This window comes from Triticum dicoccoides, chromosome 4B (assembly GCF_002162155.2).
Source record: "Triticum dicoccoides isolate Atlit2015 ecotype Zavitan chromosome 4B, WEW_v2.0, whole genome shotgun sequence".
In the NCBI taxonomy this organism is placed as follows: Eukaryota; Viridiplantae; Streptophyta; class Magnoliopsida; order Poales; family Poaceae; genus Triticum; species Triticum dicoccoides.
The window spans coordinates 92132006-92139213 of NC_041387.1; positions in this window are offsets into that span (position 1 = coordinate 92132006).

Here is a 7208-nt window from a genome sequence, read left to right on the forward strand (position 1 = left end):
GACAGTCGATCTGTCCGGACGTCTTCTGCCAGTCCTGTCAAAGGAACGGGAGATTAGATCCCGCGTAGAGTCAAACTATGAAAAATAAGTATCCTGTAAAGGGTAAAACAAGCTTACTCTACTGGCTTGGCGCTTCGCACAGAATCCGCGATCCTCGGTAATGGGAGGGGGAACCTCGGTGCCCTTGAATAGCACCTTCCAGGCATCTTCATGCATTGTGTCAAAGAGCCTGGACAAAGTTTGGTGCTAGGCCGGGTCGAACTCCCACAAGTTAAAAGCCCGTCGTTGACACGGGAGGATCCGGCGGAAGAGCATGACCTGGACTACGTTGACAAGTTTAACCTTCTTGTCCACCAGGTTTTGGACGCAGGTTTGGAGTCCGGTCACCTCTTCCGAATTACTCCATGATAGGCCCGTCTCTTTCCAGGAGGTGAGCCGTGTGGGGATGCCAGATTGGAATTCGGGGGCCGCTGCCCATTCGGGGTCACGCGACTCGGTGATGTAGAACCACCCCGATTGCAACCCTTTGATGGTTTCCACAAAGGAGCCCTCGAGCCATGTGACGTTGGGCATCTTGCCCACCATGGCGCCTCCACACTCCGCTTACTGGCGGCCCACTACCTTCGGCTTGACATTGAAGGTCTTCAGCCATAAACCGAAGTGGGGCTTGATGCGGAGGAAGACCTCGCACACGATGATAAACGCCGAGATGTTGAGGATGAAATTCGGGGCCAGATCGTGGAAATCCAGGCCGTAGTAGAACATGAGCCCCGGGACAAATGTGTGGAGTGGGAAGCCCAGTTCGCGGAGGAAATGGGGGAGGAACACCACCCTCTCATGGGGCCTGGGGGTGGTGATGAGCTGCCCCTCATCTGGGAGCCGGTGCGCAATGTCGTTGGACAAGTATCCGGCTTTCCTCAACTTTTTGATGTGCCCCTCCATGACGGAGGAGGCCATCCACCTGCCTCCCGCTCCGGACATGGCTGGAGAAGGTTGAGGTGGGAAGTGCGGACTTGGGCGCTGGAGCTCGAGTGCGCGGAAATGGATAAGCAAAGGAGGAAGAAGGCGTAGATGGAAAAGGTGGATCCTTATCCCCTTATATGGGCGGACGAAACTATGTGTCCCTGCCTGCCTGGTAAAACTCGCTTATCTCCCAAGCGCCGTGATTAATGGCACGGTTGGGTTACCCATGCCCGTATTGATGAGAATCCCGGAATAAGGGGACACGATCTCTGCTTTGACAAGACGTGCCAAGGAAACTGCCTCGCTAAACGCGTTGAGGTGGGACTGTAAAACAATTCGAATAAAGGCTTGGCCGTGGCGTGATGTCACGCTGCGGAATACGTCAGTAGATTAGATTTGTACAAATATTATTCTCTCTACGGTGGTATGTGGAACTTATTTTGCAGAGCCGGACACTATCCTTGTGTTCAAAATCTTCTATGAAGTATTCGGAGGAGGAACCCGCCTTGCAATGCCGAAGACAATCTGCATGCGGACTCGTCGTCATTGAAGCCTGGTTCAGGGGCTACTGAGGGAGTCCCGGATTAGGGGGTGTCTGGATAGTCGAACTATAACCTTTGGCCAGACTCCTGGACTATGAAGATACAAGATTGAAGACTTCGTCCCGTGTCCGGATGGGACTTTCCTTGGCGTGGAAGGCAAGCTTGGCGATACGGATATGTAGATCTCCTCCCATTGTAACCGACTCTGTGTAACCCTAGCCCTCTCCGGTGTCTATATAAACCGGAGGGTTTTAGTCCGTAGGACGAACAACAATCATACCATAGGCTAGCTTCTAGGGTTTAGCCTCTCTGATCTCGTGGTAGATCTACTCTTGTACTACCCATATCATCAATATCAATCAAGCAGGAGTAGGGTTTTACCTCCATCGAGAGGGCCCGAACCTGGGTAAAAACATCGTGTCCCTTGTCTCCTATTACCATCCACCTAGACGCACAGTTCGGGACCCCCTACCCGAGATCCGCTGGTTTTGACACTAACAATTACCTTGACCCCCTTTAACAGTATGGTGTTTCCTATGAATCAAGAAAGAGAAAATGAAACTACAAAAACAAAAGTCTTCATGCTTCATAATCCTCGCATGAATATCCAAGTCTTCAAGGGCACACCAATTTCTTCACTTTCAAAGTCTTCAGGAGAACCAAAGTCTTCAGCTGAAGACATTCACTTTTAGGGATCGACATTCATTGTAAATATCAAACTCCTCATCGACTTATAGAGCGTGTGTACACTCATAAACATATTACTTCTTTAACCTATCAGTCTTCAATACACCAAAATCACTAAGGGGCACTAGATGCACTTACAGGATGCCTCCAAGTCAACTTGTGTTTCACCTTGGCATGAAGTTGAGGCTTCCACTTGAACGGATGAGGTACTCTCCTTCACCTCTGTTGGGCGAATCTTGCCACTAGACAAGTCTTGAATTGCTTCCGAGGGATTTTATCTCCTACATCAATTGGCAATTGCTCTACTTGCGAGATGTTAGATTCATCAAACTTCACATCTACCGTCTCTTCAACCTTTTGGGTGAAATTTTTGTAGACACGGTAAGTGTGAGAGTTTGAGACGTAACCGAGTAGAAAACCTTCATAAGATTTAGGGACAAATTTTGAATGACGATGCTTATCAAGAATGTAAAATTTTTAGCCAAATACTCGAAAGTATCCAACTTGGGGTTTGTTACCGGTGAGAAGCTCATATGCCGTCTTCCCAAGAAGCTTGTGAAGATATAGTCGATTTGTTGCATGACAAGCTGTCTCAACCGCTTCCGCCCAAAAATGTCTTGGTGTCTTGTATTCATCAAGCATCGTTCTTGCCATCTCAATGAGCGTCTGGTTCTTCCTCTCAACAACTCCATTTTTTGAGGCGTGTACGCAGCCGAGAACTCATGTGAAATCCCTTCTTAATCAAGAAAGGTATCCACATTGGTGTTCTTGAACTCTGTTCCATTGTCGCTTCGAACCTTCTTGATCTTCACTTCAAATTGATTTTGGGCTTTCCTGGCGAAGTTTTTGAAGATCTTTTGGACCTGGGATTTATCATCAAGAAAGAACACCCACGTAAATCTGGAAAAATCATCAACAATGACCAACCCGAACGAGTTACCACCGAGACTCTTGTAGGCGTTGGGACCAAAGAGATCCATGTGAAGCAGTTCGAGTGGTCTTCTCGTTGTCATGATGTTCTTCAGGGGATGACTTCCTCCAACTTGTTTTCCTGCTTGACAAGCACTACAAAGTCTATCCTTGTCAAATACAACATCTTTAACACCAAGGATATGATAACCTTTAATACGCTTATCGAGATTTTGGATGCCCACATGACCTAACCTTCTATGCCACAACCAACCTTTACAAGATTTAGCAATTAAGCAAGTTCTAGGTTGAGCCCTTTTAGTGAAGTCAACAATGTATAGATCACCTCTATGTATACCGGTAAAAACCATATTATGATTATCTCTTCGAAACACTTGGCAATCTACTTTAGTAAATAGGACATTAAAACCGAAATCGGCTAGTCTAGATACGGAAAGCAAATTGTAGCCAAGAGATTCAACGAGCATAACATTTTAGATGGAGTTGTCATGTGAGATGGCCACCTTACCAAGGCCAACCACCTTACCCTTTGAGTTATCACCAAAAGTGACATACTTTCGGAGACCATTATTTTTAGCAAGCTCTCAGAACATATCCTTTTCACCGGTCATGTGATCGGTACATCCACTATCAAGAACCCATTCCTTTCCTCCAGCCATGTAACCACGAAGGTTAGCCATAAGACCAAAGTGTCTCATAGACTCATCGAGATCAAAGTCACTATCATCATCTTCATCATAATATCCATGTTCAACATCGTCTTGGGATTGATAATCACCTAGAGAAGGTGATTCATTAGATTTATGTTCATGACAATGTGCATCTTTATGAATTCTAGTGACTTGAGAGATGATGCTACTAATGACTCCACCGTCTCCTTTGGCACGCATGAGATCACGAAGCTCAAATATGAAATCATCAAATTTAGGATCGCTCGGTTTCATCTTATGAAAAGCTATGGACTTTTGAAGAATCTCATCTAGTTTTTTCAAAGAGTAGTTTGGAAAGCGTTCCTCAAGATATGTCCATATAGTATAAGCACATTCAAAAGTAGGCAAGCATGAAAGCAAATTTCTAGGCAATTCTCTTATGATAAGATTGATAGCTCTAAGATTGCGAGTCATGTCAAGATACTCATCGGGGGTAGGATGCAAGGGATCAATAGGAGGCGCACAAGGGCTAGTAATGTACTTGTTCAGATCATATTCATTGAAAATCTCAAGCATCTCATTTTTCCAAGCATTAAAGAACTCTCTGTCAAGCATAGGCATTCTACATCTAATACTCCCAATTGTAGAGTCGTCCATCTTCCTCCCAAGGTGATTAAACCAAAGCAATGGAGACCAAAGCTCTGATACCAATTGAAAGGATCGAGAAGAGGTGTCTAGAGGGGGGTGATTAGACCCTCAACAAGTAAAGATAGCAGTTTTTATGATTTTCAAGTTGAGGTTGAAGATTAGCACAATTTTAAACATTCCCAACACAATTCAAGCAAGAAAGGCAAGAGTATAGGCAACGAAAATAGTAAAGCATGCTAGTTGCAAGAAAGTAAAGGGATGGGATTGGAGTGTGCAAACGCAATGAAGACACGGAGATTTTTGGCGTGGTTTCGATAGGTGGTGCTATAGTACATCCATGTTGATGGAGACTTCAACCCACGAAGGGTAGCGGTTGCGCAAGTCCACATAGGGCTCCACCTACGAAGGGTCCACAAAGAAGCAACATTGTCTATCCCACCATGGCCATCACCCATGAAGGATTTGCCCAACTTGGGTAGATCTTCACGAAGTAGGCGATCTCCTTGCCCTTACAAACTCCTTGGTTCAACTCCACAATCTTGACGGAGGCTCCCAAGTGACACCTAACCAATCTAGGAGACACCACTCTTCAAAAGCTAATAGATGGTGTGTTGATGATGAACTACTTGCTCTTGTGCTTCAAATGATAGTCTCCCCAACACTCAACTCTCTCACAGCTATGGTGGAAAGATGATTTGAGTGGAAAGCAACTTGGGGAAGGCTAGAGATCAAGATTCTTGTGATTGGATTGGAATGTCTTGGTCTCAACACATGAGTAGGTGGTTCTCTCTCAGAAAATGAGTAGTGGAAGTGTAGGCACGTTCTGATGGCTCTCTCTCAAATGGAGAAGGGGGTGGAGGGGTATATATAGCCTCCACACAAAATCTAACTGTTACACACATTTGACCCAACTCGGTCAGACCGAATAGAGAAACTCGGTGAGATCGATTTAGTTCAAAATTTGCATGTTAGGAATCTCGGCGGGACCTACATGATCAACTCGGTGAGACCGAAGTGCTAGGGCTAGGGCAAAACCTTATCTCGATGAGACTGATCACATAACCTCGGTGAGACCGATTTCAGCAATTGATCAAACACAGAGTTGGTCAGGCAAACTCGCTGTGACCGATTGCACATCTCGGTGAGACCGAAGTAATTGCAATAGACAACAGAGAGTTTGCAAGGTCATCTCGGTAAGACCGAGATCCGTATCGGTGTGACTGAATTGATTAGGGTTTTTGGCAGTGGCTATGTCAAATGAACTCGGTGGCGCCGGATAGATCAAATCGGTGGGGCTGATTTTGACTTTAGGTTTTGGACATATGTGGAAATGACAAAGTCGTTGAGGGTTTTGGATCTATATCACTAACCACTTTGAGCAAGCGAGCCATTAAGCAACACCTCATCCCCTTTTAACAGTATTGGCTTTCCTATGGTGGACTCAATGTGATCATGGATCACTAAACTAAAAATGAAGAGTCTTGAGCCTTTGCCAATCTTTGTTCTTAGCATTTTGAAGGGGTTCCACATCCTCTTGTCCTGGCCACGCCATTGTTGAACTCATCTGAAATATACTCGATAAAAGTACCAACAAGAGACATGTTGTCATTTATTACCAAAATCACCCAGGGAGCACTTGTGCTTTCACTCAGGCATCGTCTCGCGTTGATTCTTTTTTCCAAAAATCACATATATTCAAAAGAAATCTCATTAATTGTTTATTTCATTTGGACTCCGTTTGATATGGATTTTCTACGAAACAAAAAGACATGCAACAAACAGGAACTGACACTGGGCACTGGATCAATATGCTAGTCCCAAAAATAATACAAAAAGTTGCCAAAAATATGTAAAAGTTGTAGAATGTTGGCATGAACACAGGCGGAGCTCTCGGTAGGGCGAGGTTGGGCGCTCGCCCTACCTTGATTTCCTTCGATATTTACGTATAGCTTAATCGGTCGCTACAAAATCCGAGACAAAAAACCAGCTAAGAAATCGTTGTGCCCCGTGTTATTGGGCCGTGACCGTGAACAGAGCTTCCACTTTGTTGGGCCGTACCTGTACGCGCAAGTTCTTCGTTCATTCTTCGGCTGGGCGGCCAGAAGGAGTAGCACGCAGGGGGCGGCTGCTAGCAGGAGCTGCGCATGAGGCTGGTGGCCAGCCAGAAGGAGCGACGCGCGAGGCCGGCCACAGCCAAGCGAACGGCAGCAACAGCGAGCAAGCCTCGGCCTCGGCCTCGGCGGGCGATGAAGCCGACGTGCCCGTAAAAGAAAATAACAAAAATTTGGCAGAAAGAGCAAAGGGCTAGCAACGACAAAGAGGAGAGATAAACGTTTTCAAACTTTTTCTGCGAGGAAAACGTTTTCAAACTTAGTGTCATTTTCAGATAATGGCTTACAATCTAGCAATGCATTTTTCAGAGAATGGCTTAACGATCTGTATGTTTTATTTGCAGTTCCATTGTATTACGTTACTATGTTCAGGAATTAGGATCACATATAAATATTTGTGTGTATTTTTAGTATGTATGGATTTGTATTGGTATTGCATTGAATCTTTTTATGCTTAGTCCGCCCCACCTCAATTTTTTTTCGTCCTCCGCCACTGGGCATGGAACAACAAAAAATTATAGATACGACGGAGACGTATCAAGGGCCTCCTCCCTTCCACCTATGTATATACACATACATACATACATACATACATACATATACATACATACATACATACATATTTATATGGAGGGCAGCCCCTCCAAACACGAGTTTGTGTTGAAGGCTGAGCATCC